The sequence below is a fragment of the Petaurus breviceps genome, unplaced genomic scaffold, assembly GCF_028583685.1.
Source record: "Petaurus breviceps papuanus isolate PSGF00001 unplaced genomic scaffold, PetGlider_PUasm1.0 139, whole genome shotgun sequence".
NCBI lineage: Eukaryota > Metazoa > Chordata > Mammalia > Diprotodontia > Petauridae > Petaurus > Petaurus breviceps.
Window position 1 is genome coordinate 3,216,757 of NW_027185697.1, and position 24,497 is coordinate 3,241,253.

Below are 24,497 nucleotides of genomic sequence, written 5' to 3' on the forward strand. Positions count from 1 at the left end.
AATCCCACTTGTAGAGACATGTTAGGGATATGTGTCATTACCTAAGCTAAATTCGTGATATAATGAACTTTATATCTGAAAGTGAGATAACCAGAGTAGTGGACAGTGTCAGCCAGTCACCCAATAAGCCTTTAGTAAGTGCTGACTGTGTTCCAGGCACTTTGTTAAGTGTTGACTATACAAATAAAGCAAGGAACCAAAACAAAATAAAAATATCTTTCCTCTCAAGAAGCTGCCAGTCTAGTGATCCAGAGAGCTGGTCATGAGAGTCAGAATGAGCGGGGCAAGGATCCCATCTCTGGAATATACTGGCTCACTGAGCTCAAAATGCACTGACTGTCTGATCACCTCACCTGCCTCTGCTCTTAGCCTATAAGCTTCAAAGCAGGTTCGGATTTCCATTGGTAGGATTCCCATCATTGGGATTTGCATTCATCAATGAAATCAGAGATCCAATCTACAGGATGTCCCCAATGTCTGGACACAAAAGAAATCTCACTAACTATGCATATTTTCAAGAAATGAAATGAATGAAGCTTTCAGCAATGTTATATTTAATTAACATAAATTTTAGCTATGACAATTTCAAATGGAATAAAAGCTTTTATTAGCTATTGGGGACAATTTTCCTTATTAATGAGATTAATTTAATTTAAATAATCAATGATATTTCCTATGTGCTCCTATGTCTTCCTATGAAATCTCACTTATGTTAATCAAATAAAATGTTGTTAAAATTTCATTCATTTCATTTCTTGAAAATATGCATACTTAGTGAGCTTTCCTATGTGTCCAGATTTTAGGGACATGCTCTAAAAAAGCAAAACAACTGTGATTATCACATGGCTTGTCCCACAGTTCTTTCACTATTGTTTGATAAAGTGAATTAAGGAAACCAAAAAGCTACGCATAGAAACATGTAAGTAGATAGGAGCGGAAAAATGCACACAATGCTAGTATGCTTATAGCATCTTATACTGTACTTGCTTCTTCAAAGAATAATGAACAACACCTAATGAATCCTTTGAAAAAGAGCCCAAAATAACTTTCAAAACACAAATTGTTGGCACTGTATTTTAACTCCCTTACACAACTTCGATAGCATTTAAAAAAAAGTAATAGTTAGAAAATCATAACAAAACAGCCTATTTTATAGTTTTTGAATAACACCTGGAGATTCAGATTTTAGAATTAAAAGGAAAAGCATATGTGGAGAATCTAGGTAAAAAACAAATTAAAAGTAAAATCTTTTTATATTTCATAAAATCGATGGAGGATATATAATTTCTCCATGAGGTTAATACCTGTCCTCAGTTTTGTCTTCTGAAAAATGGGATATTACTGAAACATTGTATAAGATTATAAGAAGCACTGTGCTAAAGAAAAAAAAAAACATTGAATTTAAAATAAGAAGACCAAGATTGAAATTTCATCTTTCCCTATCAATCTCAGATTTAGAAGTCATTTTAAAGTTCTTGTTCACTTCTTTCCTAAATCAGAATTTCCTGTAGACTATAAAATATCAGTGCCCATATCAATCCCCTCTTAGAGATATTCACTCTCCCAGAGGCAGTTCATTCCACTCTTAGAAAGTTCAAAATATAGGGAATTATCTTCTTTCCTCTATTTCTCCTTTCCCCCACCCTTTACCATGTAGACATTATGGCATGTGAGATAGGGAACTGGATTCAAATCAGGACAATAAGAGTTGGAATCATATCTCTGTCACTTACTGACTATATTAAAATGGTTAAATCCTTCTTTTTGCTAAGCCTTAGTTTATGAGTATAATAATCTCACCTGTCCAGCAGGGTCACTGTGGCATTCAAATGAAATCATATACTTTAAATGCTATGCAAAAAGAAAAGTGATATTTATTATTATTTATACAAACATTATATCAATGATCAAAGGATCTTGGAGATGATTTCACCAAAATTATTTAAAGAAGAGGAAACTGAGACTCTAAGAGGGGAATGTGTCATAAATTTGGTAGTTTCAGAAACATTTCTAGACCTCTATAAACCATAATCCAGAGTCTAATATCTTCAAATATTAAAAATATATATGAATGTCAATAAAAATGTAATACAGCAAAATACCAATCTCAGTAATTTTTTCTGGATGATTTGATCAAGTTCTAATTTCCAGGTGTTAGAAACATATAAAGATCCATCCATCCATCCATCCATCCATCCATCCATCCATCCACCCATCCATCCATGCATCCATCCATCCATCTACACGTATATGCATATTCACACATGTGTACATGTGTATTAATTCTACTTATATTAACAAACATATATAGATATATGTATATATACACGAATACATCCATATATACTTTTGTGCATATGTACATTTTTACCCTGAGACATGGAGCTTCCTAGGAGAAAAAAAATGTCATTGTAATTACCAAAATATCCTTTTTGCAACTCTTTACTAATACCTCTTGGGTTCCTCTGACTCCTCTTCCTGCTTGGGTGAATCTGAGATTTATATTGTGTTGTTTAACTAGGAAATACTACTTTTGATGAATTGTTTTTCCCCTTGCCTCTTTAATTGTGAATTCCTGGTAAATTATTTTTACTCTATACCAGACTGCCCAGAAGGCACTAAGAAATTCTCATAGTGGGAAGGGATCTCAGAGGCCATATCATGCAACTAAAATCTGAACAGGAATTCCTTCTCCAAACTCTCCCTTAGGCATTCCTTCTACAGGCTTTCCTTTCCATTTAGCCATGTAGTTTTTGCATGAAGGTTCACTGACACTTTTTTTCTAAGGTATTAATAGTAGAGATTTAGTATCTAAATGATGGATACCACTGACAATGAATTCTGTGTGTGTATGTGTATGTATTTTATTCTGTAGATTGTATTAGTAGGAGCACTCTTTATTGGTTATATATTAAAGATGTTTTATATGTGGCAACAGGCCAGGTCAGGTCATAATATTTCCATCATCAAGGAACTGGTAAGGGCAGAGCTGTTGAAAGTGGCCCTGATTGATTTACCAACTTCTCTCCTACTTTGAATCTGACTTTCAGTAGATATAGGAATTATAGGAATTATCTGTGCCTCAGGACTTCTGTTTATATTGCCAAGTTATATGGTAATGACAGAACTCTGTGCTTCTGAAAGAGGGAGAGCAAAGGGGTCAGGTAAGAATGGTTCTGATATACCAATGAGCCTGAGGAGTTTGTTTAACTGGGTGACTTTCCTTCTGTGTCTATGTGTGATTCTCTGCACTGTGGATACCCCTGAAAGAATAGTGTGCTTGGACTGTTCTATAAACTTCCTTAGTTCTTAAAACCAAAGAGGGAAACGAGCATTTATGAAGCACCTGCTATATTCTAGGCATTGTGCCAAGCCCCTTACAAACATCTCATTTTATCTTCACAAAAACCCTGTGGAAAAGGCATTATTATTATCTATATTTTATAGTTGAGGGAATGAAGGCAGGTGGAGTTTAAGTGACTTGCACATGATCACATGGCGAGGAAGTTTCTGAGGCCAAATTTGAACTCAGCTCTTCCTGACTACGGAGCCCGTGCTCTCTCTCTACTGAACAATCTAGTTATCTGAAAATACAGTAAAAGTTTGGAAGCTGCTAAGTGCATGGTACACCAGTTCTAACCTCCATATCACTTTATGAGTCCTTCCCTATTTTCTTCAGAGAACCTGTATCAGAGTTCATGGGACTCAGTGGGAGCAGCTCCCTTATAAACACTATGTAGAAACTTGGCCAATATAGTAGGTATACATATTTAGGGGAAAGAATTGGGGATTGGAATTAAGGTTCTAATAGTGTGATTATGGGGGTTTGCCAAGAGTCTGGAGGTCAAAAGCTTATCACAATGGCGGCAGTATTATAAGTATACATGATATTATCCCAATTTTTTTAGATGAAAATGAGACCAAGAGATATGAAGTGACTTTCTCTTTGTCACACAGTTGGGACAAATCTGATCACTCTACATGCAGAAATCCATAATAAAATCATCTCCATTTTTTTCATAGTTGTTCCATCATTTAAGTCACGTCCAACTCTTTTGGACCCCATTTGAGGTTTTCTTGGCAAGAGACACAGAAGCAGTTTCCTGTTACCTCCTCGAGCTCACTTTACAGATGAATAACTGAGGCGAACAGGGATAAGTGACTTGCCCAAGGTCACACAACTGGTAAGTGGCTAAGGTCAGATTTGACCTCAGGAAGATGATCATGGAATTGATGAGTCTTCCTGATTTCACATTCAGTGCTACTGCATTACCTAGCTACCCTATCTCCAATTTGCCCCAATGTATATCTAGTTTGTACTTTATTATTCATTTTTTCTCTCACCCAATAGATTGAGCTACTTGAGAGTGGGGACTATTTTTTTTTGTCTTTATATCCTCAATGTTTATTATAATGTGTGGTGTTTAATAAATGTTTGAAGATTTGGGTTGATTTAGACGTAAATCATGGCAATACTTTATCTGGAATATTGAATTAATCCTAATTTGAAGAAATTAAAGAAGGTGGTAAAATATATCTATTTCTAATGAGCAAACATAAGCATTTAAATAATTCTATAAATAAAGCCTGGGTAGCTAGGTGGTTCAGGGGATATAGTGCTGGGCCTAAAATTAGGAAGACTCATCTTTCTGAGTTCCAATCTAGTTCCCAGATATTTACTAGCTGTGTGACCCTGGGCAAGTCACTTAACCTTGTTTGCCTCGGTTTCCTCATCTGGGGAAGGAAATGGCAAACCACTCCAGTATCTTTGCCAAGAAAACCCCAAATGGGGTCATGAAGAGTTGGACACAACAGAAATGACTGAAAGGACAACAATCAAGGCAACTTAGAATTTCCTGATTTTGCAAAGCCCGTGGTTGTCTTTAAGCTCTATGATTTGCATTTGAACAACATGAATAGCTGTTGTTCAGAGAGATGGAAAGAGTCTTTGCTGGGATGTTGGGCCAACTCTGGCTCTTCTATTGACCAGCAACTGCATGTTGACCAAATCACTTCCCTTTTCTTGGCCCCCAGTTTTTCATCATGGAAAACAAAGGGATTAGGACAAGTTGTTGCCAAAGTTTCTTCCAATTCTTATATTCTATAAATGAGAAAACAATAATAGCTGCCATCAATGAAGCAAAGATAAAACCATTGAATAAATAACACATTATGTGGCAATCATCTTGAATTCAGTGTGTGCTAACATACTACATAGCTTCAATGCTCCAGCAATGATTCTCTGGCTGTGCCCTTCCACAGACTTCAGTGATATACATTTTTTTGCCATTCTACTATTTGAATTAACATGTTATATTTGAAAATTATTATGACTGAAGGCAAAGTAGTCTTGAAACTTTTTGGCAAGCTAGGTTGTTCCATGAATGGAAAGTATTGCACATAGTAGCACTTAATAAATACCTTTCGATTTCATTATTTTGTCCCTGAACACATGCTCAAATTCTTTCCATCTTGGTGGGATATACTTGGGGTACAGACTCTTGAAACCATAGAATTCAAGATTCCCTTTATTCCACTTCATCCAATGCTAATACTTGCTTTGAATAAAGATGTCAGTGGAAGAAACATTACTTCATGGTGTTATAATAGATCACTACAAAATGTAACTAATCTGTGCTATTACTTCTGAAAATCCTAGGTAAGAAGATTTCAGTCAGCGCTTCTACATAGCAGGAAAAGTGAATGAGGTCATGGAGGAAAGCATGATCTCTTTAATGGAAGTGCCTTTAATGGAAATACCATCTACTAAGGCATAACCAGATCACAGTCTTTATTGGTAGTGGAAATGTCCATTTCAGTGACATAATTAATCTTCTAGTCTACTGAATAAATGAGAATGCTGTTAAGTGCTTTATCTTTTATAGTACATTCTCATGTGGATAGTCTATGAATGTAACTAACACCCCCCCCATAACATTATATAGAGTTGAAATGGCCACTGAGATGGCACCCACTTAATATCCCTCATATAAATAATAATAATAATGAGAAAAGTTAGTATTTATATAGTGCCTCTTATATGTGAGGCAGTATGCTAAGTGCTTTACAAAGATTTCATTTGATTTTCACAACAATACTGGGAAGAAGGTGCTATTATTATCCCCAGTTGACCATTGACAAAACTAAGACAGGCAGAGGTAAATTACTTACCCAGAGTCACACAATTAGTCAGTGTCTGAGGCAACATCTCAATTTCCTGATTCTATGGTCTCATCTAGCTGCCCGTTTTACAGAAGAGAAAGGTAAGACCAATGGAATGGAGGCACTGTAGATAGAACTATCACTGTTTTCAGATAAAGGAACTGAGGCACCATAACATTTTGTTTCATACTAGAATTCAGCACAGATAGGCCTACCAAAGAATTTGAGGTAATCTTAGCAACTTCAGAGTGACTCGTCACATTTCTAACTACAGTGGAACATCACTTTAATGTGAGCCACTTTAATGTGAACTCCAGAATAAATTGAGATCTACCTGGGATCCCATCCAAGGTGATGTCTAAAGGTGACATTTATTACTGAATGGACCAGAAAGGCCTCATTATAATGTAGTTTTACCTATAACTGTTCCTCAGATTGAACCACAGGAACAATGCAGTTGCAGCCAGATTAGTATGGTGGGGAGAAATAAAAATCACTAGCATGTCACTCCATAGAACTGAATTTGAATCCTGACTTTTCACTTATTTCCAGCATAAACTGTTTCTCCTCTTTGGGTTTCACTTTCCTTGTTAACGAACATTGTGCTGTCATATAAAAAGATCATTAAACACTATTCCATTCCTAAGCCTATAACTTTTAAATATTAAACTCTAAGTGCATGTGTGTGTGTGTGTGTCTGTGTCTCTCTGTGTGTATTTTTCAAATTGAAACCACTGTTTTTTAAGATTTCATTTTCTTATTTAAAGCTCATGCAAATCTTTTACAACAGATAAATGAAATAGATGTTGTTTTGTTTTATAGATTGTATGTTCCTTGAGGGCACAAACTGGTAACTTTTCATACTTTTTTCACCAGTATGGAACATAGTGTCTTGCACCTAGTAGTTATTTTCTTGAATTGAGTTGAATCACCATTTTTTAATTGAGGAAAATGGAACTTGAGAGGTTAAGTGAATTGACCAGGGAGTGATGGAGAAGAACCTTGGATCTGTATATTCTGACAAAGTCAAGTGATTTTTCCACTGGAAGAAAAAAGAAGAATAAAAGGAAATATATTGAAATACAGTACAAAAAGTAATCAATTAAATTCATCTAAATAAACTGGCATAGCCAAAAGAACACTGTGTTACGACTTAGAAGATGGGAATTTTAGCATAGATTCTACCATGAAATCATTCTGTGAACTTGAGCCAATTATCCTCTCTGGACCTCCCTGTCACCATTTACAACATGAGGGGTCTAGTCCAAGTTGCTTTTCCAGTTGAAACATCTTAAAATACTATAAATTGGGATGTTGAGAAAACCAGATATTTTGAGGCTCAGCACTCACACATCATGTATTCAATGCAGACAATTTCAACTCCAGGCAGATTGGGAGTTGTTCACTATTCAATTACTATTGCTATTTGCTTAGGTCACCAGTTCCAATGCCTCTTTGCATTAACACAGCAAGAGGCAGTAGCCATTATCATCTGTTACATGGCCTCTGGGAAATAATTTGGTGGTTTTATCCTTGTTCCCAGAGGACTCATGTTCATGCTCTAGCCTACCATTAAAATTAGGGATGACTGACTCTCTCTCCAAATACTTGGCACCAAATCCTGTCAAGCTAATCTTCCCAGAGGCTCAAAAGTCATCTAAATATTTCTATACTGGATCAAACACACTGACCCATCAACCCATTGACTTTTTTTTTCAATCTAGGAGACTGACCTGGATATTTTTCATCCAAAGATGCCAACTAGCCAAGTGCTTCAAAAGATTTTATAAAGTCTTTATATTTTTTGCTTAAAACAATTTTAATAAAACAATGTATTTGCACTGATAAGAGTAGAATTCTAGATTTGAAGCCACAGTAGATCTCCATTTTCCCTTTTCTACTCTACCTGGCTTCAGTTTCACAGAACAAGATGACCCTCCCAGGATCAGCTCATCACTTCTAAAGTCACTCTCATTCTGTTCATTCAAGTCCTGATTGACACCACCTGCCTCAGCCTCCTCTCCCCTCTGATTATCCAACTGGAATATAGATTCCCAAGTCCCTCCCAATGCCTTCCTTTATTGAGGAGAGGAAAAAAAAAAGACTTTTAGCTTACTCTCTTTACATCTAGGGTTCTGAATAATTTTTCAGTAAAGTAAACATTTTCTCTAATAAATGTTGCCTGACTCTTCATGACCCAATTTAAAGTTTTCTTGGCAAAGATACTGGAGTGGTTTGCCATTTCCTTCTCCAGCTCATTTAGAGATGAGGAGCTAAGGTAGGGTTTAGTGACTTGCCAGGGTCGCACAGATCATAAGTGTCTGAGGTTGGATTTAAACTCAGATCATCCTGACTCCAGTTTGGATACTCTGGCCTCTGTACCACCTAATTGCCCCCTAACAAAGCAAGGACCTATTTTTCATACCCTTATTTTATTTAGTATCAGGCAGTTTTAGGAATGGACAGCTAGGTGGATAGAACACTGGACCTGGAATCTGGAAGGCTCATCTTTCTGAGTTCAAATCTGGCTTCAAACACTTCTTAGGTGTTGGCTGCTGTCCTTCATTCTCAAAGAGGACCAAAATGAAAATACTATGTTAGATTCAAGTTACAGCATTTTTGACTGTAGGTAAGCAGACCAATACAAGCTTGGAATACTCTACACTAGGTCAGGCACAAATAGTTGAAGTGACCATTTGGAGTGGATAGTGTAAATTTGTGCATCTCATTTTTCTTTTGAGCTACCTCAATTTTGTTTTGCTTGTAGAACACGACAACTTCTCTGTAAAGGACATGCCATGCTGAGCAGCCCTGTGTCAATATCTCCCATTTCACATAATGTCAACATCTCCCATTTCATATAATATATTCCAAAGTTCTTTAGAGGGAGGTTGAAAGTGTCCCTAGATCACTTTTTCTGACTATAGTATGAGCACTTGCCCTGTGTGAGTTCTTCACAACATAGTCTTTTGGAAAAGTATATATTTGGCACTTGAACAACATGACAACATCAAAGTTGTGCTCTCTGAAGCAGAGTTTGAATGCTTGGCAGTTTAGTTAGAGAAATGACCTCATTGTCTGATATCCGTTATAAGAATGTAAACTTTTGAGACCTTCCCTCCCCCTAGGTTAAGTGTACCTGGAGCCTGTGGAGAGAGGCTTGTTTTTCAGGAATGCCCACACCTTGGTGCTTTGTGATTGGGCAGTGGGTCAAAAATGTTGTTACATTCTATGACCCAAAAGAAAGCTATATAAGCCATGATGTGAGACTTTGTTTTGGGGCTCACTTTGAGAAGTGTTGTGTGATTTGACCAGATGAGACTCTGGGCAGCCATTAAGAGCCCCCTGGCTTTGAAAAAAACAGATGTTTATGCTTCCTTCTCTGGTAGCTGTGATTTGGTATGGATGTAATGGTTGGACAGTTGGAGGCCTGTCTGATCGAAATATTTCTGTCTGTATACTCTGAAGTTTGGGGTGCTGACCTTTTCCCCTGAACTAGGTAAATGATATGTTTGATTGATTTAAGCAAGATTCTTAACCCATTTTGAGTTGCTTTCCTTTAGAAAAGCAAATCTAAGAAGCTGTGTTGGCAGCTACCCTGGAAATGCTTGGGTGCTTGCTGCAAAAATATCTTATTCTACCGGGTGATCTTCGGAATCTTCCTAAGACAATTCAGATTGAAGCAAATCGCTTTCATGGCAGGGAAATAGTATATTGTCCAGGTTTCACAGACATAAAACAATGAGGTCAGCACAGGGCTCAGTAAGAAGGTAGATTAAATTCAGTTTTATGCTAATAGTAATAATCCAAAGTGTATTTATGATGCCCTGAAAGCTATTTATGAGTCAAAAACCTATGGTGCATCTCAACAACTCAGTGCTGGTGGAGCCACAATCATTATCAATAAGGACAAAATCCTAGAGAGATGGGCTGAACACTTCCATAGTGTTCTCAACAAACCATCATCAATCAATGCTGAAGTCACTGACCATTTACCTCAGGTTAAATTCAGTCCTACCCTAGTTAAATTCCAGATGAAGAAGTTGTAAATGCCATTAAATTCTCTTTGCATGGCAAAGCATGTGGTGCTGATTCTATTCTGGTTGAGAGTTACATGGTTTTGGGTTGGGGTCCATTGTTCATACAAAAGCCAACTGAAATTTTCCAGGTTATATGGCAAGAGGAGCTTATGCCCCAGGAGTTCACCTATGCCTCCATTGTCCATCTCTATTATGGTAAAGGAAATAGATTGTCCTGTGATAACCACAGAGTGGGGTCTCTCTCTTAGACATTGCTGGAAATATTCTTGTCATAGTCCTCCTTAATAGGCTTATTGTCCCCTTAGCATATGGCCATCTACTGAGAGCCAGGGTGGCTTCAGAAAGGGCTTAGTAATGGTCAATATGGTGTTTGCTGTACCATAAGTCCAGGAGAAATTCCTGGAGCAGTACAGAGATCTGTACACATTTATAGAACTGATCAAGTTGTTTGATACTGTCAATCATGAGGGCTTATGAAGAATTATGTCAAAATTTGGTTTGTTGGAGAAATTCATCAGTATTGTATGTCAATTTCATGATGGCATGCTTGCCCAGCTTCTGAATAATGGATGATGCTTTCACACATTCTCAGTCAACAATGGAACAAAGCAAGGCTGTGTCCTTGCTATCATGATTTTGAGAATATTTTCAGTCATGTCATCAAACACCTTCAATGAGGATGAATACAGCATCAAGGTCAGCTACTACACTGATGGTGAATTCTTACTAGGTGTATGACCTTAGGTAAATCATTTAACCCTGATTCCCTCAGTTCTGCATCTGCAAAATGATCTGAGGAAGGAAAGGCAAACTCCTCTACTATCTTTGGCAGGAAAACACCCAAATGGGGTAAAACAAATTCAGACCTGACTCACATGACTCAAAAACAGGTTTGAGGAAATGTAGCTATAAGTACATGTCTCAGTGTGCAAGCTGGATTGAATTGGTACCTAAAGTGAGGACAATAATGACAACAGTTCAATTTCATAGAAATAATAGTCTAAATATGTAATTAAATGATATAAAATAAGCATATATTTTCAGACTTTGTTTTTATGTAAACAAAACCTAACCCCAACAGTGTGGAGCATAGCGTGGTATGTATGTATGTCTCTCTCTCTCTCCCCCCGTCTCTCCCTCCTTCTCTCTTTCTCTTTGTCTTTCCCTTCTTCCCCCCATACATATGCACACACACACACACGTGTGTGTGTGTGTGTGTGTGTGTGTGTGTGTGTGAGTGTATGAATTGGGAGTGTGGAGGTAAAATTCTGTACTAGTAAAAATAATGTGCTAAGTTCTATTCCAAGCACGGTTTCTTATACATATCTTCTTTTTTTTTTTTAAACCCTATTTGAAACTTCATTGTTTCATAGAACTCCCAGGAAGAGAGTATTTTAAAGGACCACACTGCTCTTTTCTTGGCAGGAAAAGGGGATTAGAAAAGATGCCCTAAAAATGTTTCACCTCACCAAACCCTGAAGTGTTTGCCATGGCAGGTGAGGATCCTACCCTGCAGTTGAAACGCAGAAAACTGCACACAAACTTTTGCAGAGACGATTTCATTCACCCTTGATACATGGAATGTGTGCATGCTATGGTGTAATGGTAAGCAAAGAAGTAGTTAACACCTTGTTTCAGCTATTAAATTAACACATTGTTTCAGCTATTGAATTAACACCTTGTTTCAGTTCAAGTTTCTTTTGAGCCTTGTATCAAATCTGTTAAGAAACAGAACATGTGAACCCCACAACCTGTGTATTTCCGGGGAGGAGCTGTGCCATCTATAAGGAAGATAACAAGCTGGGCAATCAGAACTTTTTGGGCAAGCATCATGGAGTCAGGGCAGCTGTTTCTGGACAGAAAACTGAACTGAGTATTGAGAAGAACTGAGAAGAGGAATGAGAATTGATAACTGAGACAGAATTTCTTTGAGCAAGCTACATGGAGACTGGATAAAGTGATTTTGCTTTTGACAATGGAGCTTGTAGTGATAAAGACTTCCAAGGGCCAGCCAGAGCTGCTGAGGATTTCTGAGGGCTAACCAGTGCTCCTGAGGATTTCCAAGAGCTAGCTGGAGCTGCTGAAGACTGAGGAAGGATGACTGTGGTGCTGGTATTTTGTATAAATGTTGTTGTGGCTTTGTTAATGTCTATGAATGTTCTTGTGGCTTGTCTTCCCAATAACAGATTCTGTGAAGATTTTGCTATGGACTGGACAGTGTGAGCTCCAATGTGGAACAAGAATTGCATGGAGAGCTGGACAAGGAACTGGGACCTGTATGCCTTTGAACTGAGGTGGTGTTTGGTTATATTTGGGCAGAAGCTGGGACAATGGAAGAGGAGCTATGGAAGCTGAAAACTTGCTCCAAGTAAAGATGAAAAGACTTCTACATGGGTACTGAATAGTGACTGAAATTGTAATTTACTAGTGAACTAGGGGTTGATGGTTTTGTTTATATCCCACTAATCCTTAAGAGGGTACTGAGTAGTGACTGATGACTGAGTAGTAACTGATGATTGAATAATGACTGGTGACTGCTTTGTAACTTAGTGTGCCCTATGGGTGGAGGACTTTGACCTTTTGTATTTTATGATTGAATGATTGAGTTACTAAGTGATTGATCGACTAAATAATTGTACTTTGTTCAAAACTATGTGACTACTTTGGTGAAAACTGTGGGGCCATTTTAGTGATAAGTTTTTGAGTTATTATGTCATTGTGAATGGTGTATTTTGATTTTCTGTGATAAGTTATAAAATTGTGAATCTCTACCTTGATTTTTTGTGGATATTTTGCTCTGATTTATTATTGAATAAATAAAGTTTTCACTACACTATGTAATTAGAACCTTGAAAGCTGTTCACAGCAGCTGTCCTCCAGAAATCTATTCATGATTAGCTTTACATATGGACAATATAAAATCCAGTAGACCTGAAAGACAACCAACTTCTGTTATGAGAGAACTCACTAGGTATCTCATTGAAGTAAGAGCCCTGAGTGAAACAAGGCTGGAAAATGAGGGGCAGCTTACTGAAGTTGGAGCTGAAGATTTGTGTATCTCATGACCTTCTCATCACCAACATTTTCTTCCATTTACCGAAATGCAATAAAACTTCATGGATGCACCCTCACAGAAAACATTACATTTAGACTATGTCCTTGTAAGAAGAAGAAATAGCATGTGAGAGTGATGAAGGAGATATGTGGCACAGAGTGCTGGACTGATCATAGACTTATACTCTTCAAGTTAAATATTCACATTCGGCAAAAGATTTGGCCCCAACATAAGAGGCCTATCAGAAGACTTAATGTAAACAGATTAGAGTGATTCTATGAGTGGGAACAGTTTGTTGCTAACTTGGAGGGAAGACCAAGCTAACACATGGTTGGTGATAGTGGAGCAAAAAAGGAGTGGGCAACTTTCATAGATGTGGTATAAAGTATCACATTGACTCATCTGGCCCAGCACATTCACAAACATCAAGACTGGTTTGATAAAAATAATGGGGGAATTTAAAAGGTGCTAAATGAAAATGAGAATGCCAACAGATTAGTTCATCAGTCTCTAAGAAAGCAACAATTAATTGTATCAAAAGTAAAGTATAAGTAAAGCTTAGAGAGATGCAGGATTTTTGGCTCAGTAAGAGGCAGATGAAATTTAGTTTTATGCTACTAGTAACAACCTAAATAATGTTTATAATGCCCTAAAGAATATTTGTGGGCCAAAGACATAGTGTTTCTAAACTACTCAGTGCTAATGGAGTAATATTGATTAGTGATGCAGAGATGGACTGAACACTTCCATAGTGTTCTCAATAGATCATGATTAACCAGTGTTGAAGCCATTGACCCTTTTTTCCTAAGGTTGAAGTTAATCCCTCTATAGCTGAACTTCCAAATGAAGAAGCTGTTTGGAATGGGATTAGGTTGCTCTCATGTGGAAAAGTATTTGGTACCGATTCTATTCCAGCTGAGATTTACAAGACAGAAAGTCTGTTGCTGATACAAAAGGTGACTGAAACCCTGTGGGTTATATGGCAAGAGGAGGTCGTCCACCAAGAGTTCAAGAATGCCTCCATTGTATATTTTATGAAGGAAAATTAAATAGGTTGTCCATTGATAATCACATGGGAGTCTCTCTCTTAGTTATTATTAACAAGATTCTTACTAGCATCCTGCTTAATAGGCTGATTTTTCATGTGGAAGATGTCATCCACCTGAGAACCCATGTGGCTTCAGAAGGGTCCAACAACAGTGGATATGGTATTTGCTGCCTTACAACTCCAGGAGATGTGCTAGTTGCAGAACAGAGGTCTGTACATATTTGTTGATCTGAGCAAAGACTTTGATGCTGTCATCTGTAAGGGCTTGTGGAAGATCATGGAAACATTTAGTTGTCTGGACAAGTTCATCAGTATTACATATCCATTTTATGATGACATACGTGCATGGATAATAGATGATACTTTTGTGCCTTCCCAGATATCATTGGAGTGAAACATGGTTATGTGCTTCCTCTCATGCTTTTTACATCTTGTTTGCAGTGATGTTGCCAGACATCTCCAAGTAAGACAAAAATGGCATCAAGGTTACTGATGGTAAATTACTTCAAAAGGCTACAAGATTCAAGTGGAGAGAGTGTTGGTACACAACCTCTTTTTTTGACCAGATTATCTGAGCATTTAATGTAGCCTCTGAGACTGAGTTTCAACACACCTTTTCTACTGCTCATGCTAATTTTGACCAGACAGATAATACTAAGAAAACAGAAGTTCTCCACCAGCCAGAACGACACCGTTCATATGTGGCACCATCAGTTACAAGAAATGGAAAATTTTTGAATGTGGATGATAAGTTCACTTACCTTTGCAGTACACTTTCTTTTTTTTTTATTAAGGCAGTACATTTTCTAGAGATATATACATAGATGCTGCTGCTGAGGGAACGCATTGCTAGAGAAAGGGAGTGTTAGGGAGGCTCCAAAGGAATGTATGGGAGAGAAGAGATATTAGGCTGTCTAACAGACCGAGAGTCTATAGAGTCATTGTGTTGACCTCATTGTGGTATACTTGTGAAACCTGGACACTATACCAGCACCATACCAGGAAACTAAATTGCTTCTATTTGAATTGTCTTAGGAAGATTCTGAAGATCACACTGAGGTCTTTCTTCAAGCTGACAGAGCCAGGAACTGTGCTAAACACTTTACAAATATCATCTCACTTATTTCTCACAACAACAAATTAGGTGCAATAACTATCGCCATTTCACATTTCAGAAAACCAAGGGAGGACAGTGTTAAATGACTTGTCCAGCATAAAAAAAATTAGCAAGACTCTGATGTTGAAATTGAAATTGTTGGCTTGACTCCAGTGCCCATGCTTTAAACATGGTACCACCATATTTACAGGAAGGAAAGGAAGCAGGTAGTTAGGAGGAAAAAGAAAAAGAGGGAGAGAGAGAGACAGACAGACAGACAGAGACAGAAAGACAGAGGCAGAGAGAGACAAGACAGAGAGACATATGAAAAGATGATTAGGTTGACAATTCAATCATTCACAAACTCCACATGCTTGACCTGCGCTCCAAAGGAGTCTTTCATTGTCAATGGAATCTTCTGCTGAGTCATAGAACTAAGCAAAATATTAGAATCAGGGCAGGGTAACCCTTGATTGAGGAGATGATGCACTCATCAAAGTTTCCTGGAATAAAAGCTGATTCTTAAACTTTCTGTCTAATTTGTTTCTGTTGATATATGTTTGCTACTGGCCTCTAAATAGCCTTTGGAGTTTGCTCAGTAACACACTCCACAATTTACTGCTGACTTGATAGCATTTTTTAATTTAGGGAAGCAACACTGTAATGTGATCGTGTTCCTAAAGAAGAATCAGCATCATTATTTTGTGGGTGTTAAATTTCTCTAATGAAATCAATTCCAGTTTATGCCCCTTTTGTTATAATATATAACAGGCCCAGGAAGTGCCAATGTTCAGCAGGCTGCCGTAATGATAGTGTAAACTTCCTCTCAGAAGCAACAGCATGTCTAATGGGATTAAGAACTATGGGGGGCTGGGACAAGAGTTCATAAGCAGATGGGGGGGTACTGTAATTACTCTACACAGAACAATGATGGAAAGAGTCACCATTTTCAATTTAGAAATATTTAGGTCTATGGACTTTGCCCCAGACAAGGATAGACTCCAGAGAATAGAAAGCAGGCTGATTTAGCACAGGAATGGCAAATAAGACATGGAAAATATGGGCGGTGAGAATAACAATATTCTGCTTACCTTCCTAACTGCCAGAAGAATGTCAGCATTCAGGCTGAGAAGAAGACTGTCAAATGTTTTTAGTGACTAATGGCAGTACCAACAATGTGGATGTTAAACCCAAGTTACAGACTGCATCATTTACCATATGTTAAGTAAGGGATGTGCTGGAGGAGAGCAGCTGACCTTTCAGGAAAGTGATTTATTCTCATTTGAGGAACGTTCTGTTTTAGCAAGCCAGGCCTGGAATATCTCTGTAATGGTTCTGTCAAACAGCACAAGTCCTATGCATAGTCATGTTGTTGGCAGGAAAGATTCAAGAAGGGGCACGGAAGAAGCCAAAACTCTATACCTTTGTAATTATGAAGTGATGAGTAGCATCAGCATTCATTAACCCTACATCTCTTCTTGCATAATTTAATTTTTCCTCTTCCTGCTGAAACATCCAGCCATCAATAATCAATCAACAATGTTTTATTATGTATCTAACAAATAATAAGCACTGTGCTGGGCTCTGGGGATACCAATACTAAGACATATACATCTTCAGTACTGTCTTCCCTGGTACCCCTCTCTGCCTCAGCCTGGAGGGTAAAGACCTCTTATTAAAGAGATGTCATTTAACGAGGGAGCCCAGATCAGCCATCTCTTCATTTCCCATTTTTCTCTACATCTTTGGACTTCTCCGTTATTCCTATGGTTACCAGGTACCTTCTTTCCCTTCCCCTACTTTTCTATTTGGATTTGCATTTTCTCTTCTCCCATTAGATTGTAATCACCATGAGGATAAGGACTTTTTTGCCATTCTTTGCATACTCAGTGATTAAAACAGTTCTTGACACATACCAGATACTTATTAAATATATATTGATTCATTGACTACAAAAGTGTCCTCAAGGTACTTACACCCTACTGGGTCAAAAATTGCTGCCTTAGTTTTTATTCTATTTATAAATCCTATTATAATAGGACAATGTGAGAGGCATTAGCTTCAAAATCAGAGTACCCAAGTTTGATTTTTTTGCCCTGTATCTCCTAAGCTAGGGAGCTTAGGAGGTAAAGTACTTGATTTGGAACAAAAGGACAAGAGTTCAAATCCTGCCTTAGATGCTTATTAGCTCACTAGCTGTATGAACCTACGTAAATTACCAGCCTTTCTCAGCTTCAGTTTTCTAATCTATAAAATAAATGTAATATAGTACTTTCCTCTCAAGGTGTTTAGAGGACCAAATGGGAGAGTATATGTAGTACCTGCAATTATTTAGGTGGATTTGGGTAAGTTTCTTCCTCTCCAGGCTTTAGTAAAAAACTAAACTTGTAAACTACTTGTAAAATGGGTTCATTATAATGCATGGCCTATAAGCTATAATTCTAAACCTCTAATTTATGAATGAGTACAATGCTCTATGCTGGTGTCAAACTCAAATAGAAATGGAGCCATTACACTAACTATAAAAAATCTAGATTCCTGTGGGTGGCATATTGACTTAGAAAATTACACATCAACATTCCTATGTTCTATTGCATTTTTATTTATTTTGATAAATGTTTCCCAATTACATTCTAATTTGGTTTAGGCAGCACTGGGAGTGTTTTCTACCTGCTGGTCCTCAGCACCTTTGACATCTCTGCACTAGATCCTTGTACTTAATACTTTAACCATATTTTTACTTAGTTTATACCACAAAAATCTCTTAACTTATACCTGCCCGCCATCATTGAATCTTCTATTTTATAAGTTGAAAAACTGAGCAAAAACTTATTTCCCAATTCCCCTACTCAGAAGGGAACTATAGCCTTAGTCTTTACTTTTTGGGAGCAACATTGTTCACTGAAATTAATGTAATTTCAATTTCCTTTTGCTTTTTTTTTTTAACAATATTGGGGGAGGTGAATGGATTTCTTGGTCTTTCTTTGCTCTATATCACTTCACAGAAATATTTCTCTGAGTCCTAGTCATCATTTCTTGTTATAATATTCCTCTATATTAATATAGCAAAAAATTGTTTAGTGATTTCCAAATCCATTGTCATATTTTATTTACTTTATATAGTGTTACTCAGAATATATTATTATACGAGGTCTTGCTTTCTGTCATTGACCATCTCATAATATATGTCATTGAACACAAATATATCACTATATGAGATCCTGCTTTCTGTCAATGACCATGTAATAGTGTATGTCATAAAATAAAAGCCCTTCATTTTATAAATGACAGGACAAGAGACTTGAAATAGAAATGGTTACACAGCTAAATAGTGTTAATGACAAAATTATAACTCAGCTATTGTGACTCCAAGTTTAGACCAATTATCACTAAGACATGCTGCTCAATTCAATTAGCAAAATATCTACTTAATATTTATTAAGTGCCCCTGTGTTACTTGGGCAAATTGCCCAACATCTCTGGGTTCCAGTTTCCTCAACCATATTTTGAGGATGTTAGACTCTCTGTAGCCTGAGGCTCCATAAGTTAATTTCCATTTGTAGGCAACTGGGGTTGTGACTTGCCCATCACCACACAGTTAGTAAGTGTCTGAAGTCATATTTGAACTCATATATTCTTAACTACCAGTCTGGTGCTCAATCTACTGTACCACCCAGCTGTCCCATTCTTTCTGCTCCTTCTTTTATGACACTGTCATTCTGTGTGGTCAACAACATACTAATCAATATAATAGGAAACAGAAAAATCCTAATATTAACAAAATGAAGATCTATTTATTTATTATTAAAATACGAGATAAAAGTTAACTTTTGCAATTCTGTGCAGTTTATCAAATATAAATCTTATCATAGTATCTTTTGTGATACTCACTAGAACATAGGGAGGTCATTACTGGTAGATATTATGTTGTAGGATTAAGAATGATGGGTCAGGGATACAGGATGTGGATACAGATCCTGCCTCTCTTCTCTATGACCTTTGGCAAATCAATTAACCCTTCTATGCCCCAAATTCTCAAGATGGAAATGAGAAGATACAACAGAGATTCCATTTCCTACAGTAAGCGGACCTTGGTACAAATATATATATATATTTATTTATTTATTTATTTGCTTTTTAAGGGGGGAAGACAGGGCAAATGGGGTTACTGACTCACCCAAGGTCACATGGGTAGTAAGTGTTAAGTGTCTGACACTAGATTTGAACTCAGGACCTTCTGACTCCCAAGCTGGTTCTCTATTCACTGTGCCACCTAGCCACCACCTTGGTGCAAATCTTGACTCTAACTATACTGTATATAATTTTAGAAAAGATACTCAGTCACCCTGAGCCTAATTTTTTTCATCTAAAAATGGAGAGAGTTGGACTAGACACCCTCTGAGGTTCATTTCCATTCTAGATTGATGGTCCTATAAACTTGAAGGCATTTCTATGTTTAAAAACTCAGATCTAAATGAGTATTATTACTCTTACTTTCCTGGTAAACAAATTGAATCCTCAAGGTCTTATAAATCTAGTGAAAATTATAATAGTAGTAATAATAATATTACCAGTAGTAATAATAATAATAAGAGACTCTTATAAGCATTTATGTAGTTCATTAACATTTACAAAGCATATACATCATTTGCCCAGAATAATCCTGTTAGTACATGCTATCATTATGTCCATATCAGAGATAAAAATAATGGTGGTAGACAATGATTTAGTGACTTGGTTAGTGTTAAGAAACCAGTAAGTTTTTAAGCCAAATTTAAACAGAGGTCTTCATTATTCCAAGTCTGGTGCTCCATCCATTGAACTACCTAGCTACCTGAAAATGTATATAAAATAAAAAGGAAATGATGAGTTGTATTTTTAATACATGGTCAATTTTTTAAATTTAAAATTCATTATGGAAAGGGTTTGTGGGTGTCTGGTGGAACAGTTTCAGTGTTTTATTCTGCTGTTTTATAGCAGGAGGACATCAGATAATAGTCAAACACCTCTACTTCCTAATTCTAAGATTCATGTGTAATAAGCCACCAGGCAGAAGTCCTCTGAGACACTTGCACAAAGAAGAGTTGTTCATCTCTCCTCCAGACCTTTGGAGAGTATTCTCCACAAGGCAGCTGCAAGTCATTTTATGATTCACTTGATCTAGCCAGAAGGGGACACACCACTCAGAGAAGGCATAGTTGCCACAATTTCTAATCCCTACATGCTGAGTTGATAGCTGACTTAGAAAGCAGGTATAGTACCCCTCTCCCCCAGACTAGGAGAGTTGGCATCATGAATAATTGAACAGAGCAACCACAGATAGGCAGTAACTGCCATGCGTCCATAGTGAGTAAGGAGAAAATGTCTGAAAAAATACTGCCAACTTCAGACACTGAGCTTATGACTTCGAGACTGAAAATTGAAAGGCTTGTGTTTGTAGCTGCACTGCATCATTCCCAGTTGATCTGCTGAGAAACGAATCTGACATTTTCCCCTGAAATGATTAGTCCGACAGCATCTTCCAAGAACTGTTCTGGAGGGCCCAAATAGCACCTTTTTTTGCTTTCCTAAGGATCTTCTAGTTCAGCTTGGAGGGTTGAGAGCTTGTTATGTGGCCTAGAACCTCGAATTGGGCTCCAATCCTGAGGGGTGGTACAAAGGGATTCGTTGTTAAGGAAGCTTTTTTTTTTTTTGGTCACAATTGTAGAAAGTAGGATTGTCAATTGAAATAGCACATTTTGAAATCATCCATCAAAGATATTTAGAACAAATAATACATTTTCCCCTGACTTATTTCAATTTATGAACTAGCAGTAGATAGCAATCTGATGTTTTCTTGGATGAGATTGAAATTATGTGGAAGAAGAAAATAGAGAGAAATCAGTTTTGTTGCAATTATTTTCAGGGGGTAAGTTTGTCTGAATATATATTTTCTTCTTTTATTAGAAATTCTAAGACATGTTTGATGGATACCTGTTAGTGTTCTGGACTTATAATCCTTCTTCCACTTTATCAGCCACAGTATATTCATTCAATGAATACATTTACTATGTAAAGGTTGAGGTCTAACCCCATTCAAATAAAAATAGAAGATTTAGTTAGAACAAAACAATCGGTCATTCAAAAAAAAAATATACAACAGGTCCAAGTAAATCTGTAATCTATTTGAAAGGAATAAAATATTTGATTATTAGATAAATATATATGATGACAGGATGTATTTTGTGGTTGTGAGAATTAGACATATCTTATATGTATATATATATATATATGGGGGGGTGTGAAGTAGACACAACTTTGATATCTATATCTATCTTTCTACTAATATATGTACATCTATCTATAGATAGGTAGGTAGGTAGGTAGGTAGGTAGATAGATAGATAGACAGACAGACAGACAGACAGACAGACAGATAGATAGATAGATAGACAGACAGATAGGCAGACAGATAGATAAACATGAGGCTAGGTTGAAACATGCACACATTATTTAAAGGATTTTGTGTTTATAGAATAGAGTGTATGCATGGGGAGTGATAACATCAAAGGATAATGAACAAAGAGAAGCTTTTAAATATCACAGAATCTCACAGAGTCTCAGATTATAAAATAGCATCAGAAATCATCTAGGCCAAATGATAATGGAGAAGTTCATTTGTCCTCTGAGGGTCCTTATCCCCCCCACTTATAACTGGCAAGTTGGGTCTCCAGAGTGTGGCTATTGCTTGATTAAGGGATCTAGGGGTACAGCATAGTAATTGGGGTATCATAATACTGTCACATTGGGTCTTCTTCCTAGTCTATTCTCCCACATACTAATTGCCAGTGACAGTTAATAATATCTCCACAATATTATTGATAGCAGTGGTTAGCACTCCAATATTGATTTAACAAATTAGCTTCAAATAACTTTTAAAAAGGGATATTTTCTGAGAAAATATAGAAAGAATAAAAGTGTGAAATCTGAAAACTAAAAATACACTCTCCCTTCTATCATCTGTGTCCTTGGGAATAGTGGGTTCAAACTGAAAGCAGCTGCTATGAAAAAGCTTATTTCTGAATGTGGATCAGGCACTGTAGAAACCATCCTGCCTTGTCACAGGACACGGTGTCTTGCTGATCCATTTCTCAGCTGGATACCGAAGGCTGTTTCTCAAGGACAGCGCTGGCTCACAGGGCTCAGATGCTGGTTAAATCTGATATAAACTTCAATTTCTGCCATTGCGGTGCCCGAACAACTTTGCAAAGCTCACTCATGCACATAAGAGCAGGAACAACGGAAACACAAGAAGCACAGGAGAAAAAAAAATCATTGCAGAGCTCCTGACATTATGTCAGTCTGGTAAGGGAGAGTAAACTCTCTTTCTTCATACTTGGAGGCTTTTATAGCAGTTCTTTCTTTGATCAACACCAGGAAAATAGAGAGAGACAGACAGACAGACACAGAGACAGACAGAGACAGAGAGAGAGACACAGAGACAAAAAGGGACTGTGACTCTGATTTGATTCCAATTGGTTTTGATTCCCAGAATTTCAACTGATGCCCATACCATTATCATGTGGGCAGGTATGTGGCAGAGTACCAGGTCCAAAGTCAGGAAGACTCATCTGCCCTCAGACACTTATTAGCTGTGTGACCCTGGGCAAGTCACTTGCCCCTGTTTACATCAGTTTCCTAATCTGTAAAATAATATGGAGAAAGAGGACAGAGGGAGAGATCAAAAGAACTAGTCAGAACCCTTTATAGTTATACTTATTTCTACCTCTGTCTCCACTACTTACTTAGATAGGACACAGTTCTAGAATATTTTAATATTCGATGAGGTAGGGATCAAGACTACTCCATTAGAAACCATCATATATTCCTCGGAACAGGTTCACCAAGGCTCCCTATGGGCTGGCAAGAGGAAGAATCCTTTGAACGTGTTCTGAGCACTACTCTGCAGAACCCCAGTCATGACCTCCTCCTTAAGCTTCTCAACATTAGTCTCCTACCTGAAAAGCGTCAGTGATGAAGGATTTTCTTTAGACCACGGCAACCTCTTCTGCCTCAGAATGCACAAATTCTGGAGGCATGTTGTCATTGTTTTCCTCTGACATTAAACATAAATATGCGTTCCTAGTTCCACCCTACGTGACCAAGTAGAAACACTCTTTTACGAAATAAGCATTCACATATTTGAATGTAACTATCACTTAACATATTTCATCTCATTTACGTAATTTCAGCTAAACAGCTCCCAATCCTTCAACTGATCTATACTATCAGGACAATGGCCTTCAATCTCTTTGATTGAAATCTTCAATCATCCTGGTCACTCATATGTGGATGTATTTCTTCTCTTCAGCAACCAAATTCCTTTCTATTCCTTGACTTTTACCTCCCTCAGTAAATCTGCCCTGCTTTTCCTGCCTGGCAACAATCTTACTTTGTCGATTTCACATTATACTTGACTTTCTGCTCTCTGATTTAATGCTGTACTTTATAAAGAAGAGTTTAAAAATCTGATTATTCTTTCCAATTTGTTTTTGGTCTGGAGGAAAACCATTTTGCTGATAACTGCCTTCCTTAAATGGCAAAGGTAACCTCTTCCATGGGTGGAGGGTTACATGCCTCGCAATAGGAACCATTACTTCCGATCCCAAGGTGCAGACAAAGTGGTATCAAGGAATGAAATTAAATTCTAAATGAACCAATATCAACCAATGTCCACAGCTAGAATAGAATTGGAATTTCAATCGATTTCATGGGCGTCTTCTAACTCCATATCAAAACACTCCTTTTTTTTTTTTACCATATATTTAGATATAACAAATCTTTGAGGTTTGAATGTTTAGATAGTACATATATACATACATATTCATAAAATATCATATATATGTATATATAATTCACATAAAGCACTTGATGAGTGGTTTTAGCAAGAAAGTTGAATATTCAGAGGGGAATATTTCAGCTCCAGATAAGTCCAAAATATCCTAACAATTGGATAATTCCTGAAGCTACAAACAAGAAAGATGGGCTGTCATAATAACTAAAATTAATAGTAAAAGTTACTCTAAAGCAGAAATGGATGCCTAAGGAGTCTTACTTA